We start from the raw sequence: 1,890 nt of genomic DNA, 5'->3' as shown, positions 1-1,890 counted from the left end.
TCTCTCTCTCTCTTTCTCTCTCTCTCTCTCTCTCTCTCTCTCTCTCTCTCTCTCTCTCTCTCTCTCTCTCTCTCTCTCTCATAGGAGGTCTCACTGTATAACCCTCCTGAATTCATTGTGTGGATCCAGCTGGCCTCCAATTCACAGAGATCCTTCTGCTTCTGCCCCCAGAGAGCTGTGATTAAAAGCATATGCTACCAAAGCTGACTAGAAATGTGCTTTAATTCACCTATATGTAGTTCAGTTTTGGAGACGGGGCTCAGCAAACAGTACTCCATTACACTAAGCTTGACAAATGACTCCCTCCTGGTTGATTCTCTTGCTGACTAACAGTTGTCAGTTTAAGAATTTGCCAAATGCAGATAACATAACATTTGTTGAGCACTTGAGCTGCCCGGGCTTGAGCCCTCCCTCACCTTAGCATTTCACATGATTTATCCCATTCATATTTCATCTCGCCATAAGGAGGCAGATATAATCTGTCTTGCTTAAAGTTATGCACTCCTATTAAGAGCTAAGATTCACAACAGCTTGAAGATGGAGGCTATAAATTGCATTTTAAATTTTCCTATAACTCAACTTTGCACTTAGAATGGAGGCAGAGACAGGATGATCAAAACCTCAAGCACCACCTTGTTTATCACAAGTTCAAGGCCAGATTAGGCTATATAAGACCCTGTCTTTTTTTTTTTTTAGATTTATTTATTTATTTTATGTATGAGTACACTGTTGCTGTCCTCAGACACACCAGAAGAGGGCATCAGATCCCATTACTGATGGTTGTGAGTTACCATGTGGTTGCTGGGAATTGAACTTAGGACCTTTGGAAGAGCAGTCAGTGCTCTTAACCTCTGAGCCATCTCTCCAGCCCCAGACCCTATCTTTAAAAACAAAGTTCAAGGTTAGCATGGGCTGTGTAGTGAGAGCTTGTCTCAAAAGGTAAATAAATAAAGAGAAAAAACTGTAGGTGTAGATGGAGGCCAGTATAGGGTGCTTGCCCAGTGAGTGTTCAGTTACTACCTAGTAGGTGTAGACCAGTAATGAGGGGTGGTGTGTGTGTGTGTGTTATTTTAGGTGAACCCATAGCTGTCAATGTGTTGTGGGTGTGGGGCTGGAGAAATAGGTCAGCAGTTAAGAGCACTGGCTAGGAGATGGGCGTGGTGGCGCACGCCTTTGATCCCAGCACTCAGGAGGCAGAGGCAGGTGGATTTCTGAGTTGGAGGCCAGCCTGGTCTACAGAGTGAGTTCCAGGGCAGCCAGGGCTACACAGAGAAACCCTGTCTCGAAAAAACAAAAACAAAAAAACAAAACAAAACAAAAAGAGCACTGGCTAGGAAAAAAAAAAATTTAGAAACCAAGAGCACTGACTACTATTCCCGAGGACCTAAGTTCAATTCCCTGCATGTTTGACCCCAAAGAGATCAGAGTTGTATATTTGAGGTGCACCAGAGGTGAGGTCGTCACCACATCTGCCTTGGCCCCGAAGATTAATATTCTGGGTCTGTCTCCAAAGAAAGTTGGCGATGACATTGCCAAGACTACCGGTGACTGGAAAGGTCTCAGAATTACAGGGAAACTGAGCATCCAGAACAGACAGGCCCAGATCGAGGTGGTGCCCTCTGCCTCTGCCCTGGTCATCAAAGCCCTCAAGGCGCCACCGAGAGACAGAACGAAGCAGAAGAACATTAAACACAGTGGGACATCACATTCGATGAGATTGTCACCATTGCCCAGCAGATGAGACACCGGTCTTTGGCTAGAGAACTTTCTGAAACTAGCAAAGAGATCCTGGGTACTGCACAGTCTGTGGGCTGCAATGTGGATGGCCGCCATCCTCATGACATCATAGATGACATCAACAGTGGTGCAGTAGAGTACTCAGCTAGTTAA

The 1,890-nt window shown here is 45.3% G+C and overlaps 1 pseudogene; it reads left to right on the top strand.

Moving 5' to 3' along the window:
- LOC110309655 overlaps positions 1 to 1,890 on the top strand; it is a 3,450-nt pseudogene extending 1,560 nt beyond the window's left edge.

Source organism: Mus caroli, chromosome 14 (genome assembly GCF_900094665.2).
Source record: "Mus caroli chromosome 14, CAROLI_EIJ_v1.1, whole genome shotgun sequence".
NCBI lineage: Eukaryota > Metazoa > Chordata > Mammalia > Rodentia > Muridae > Mus > Mus caroli.
Note: the sequence above shows the minus strand (reverse complement) of the source record. Positions and strands in the feature narration are given on the sequence as shown.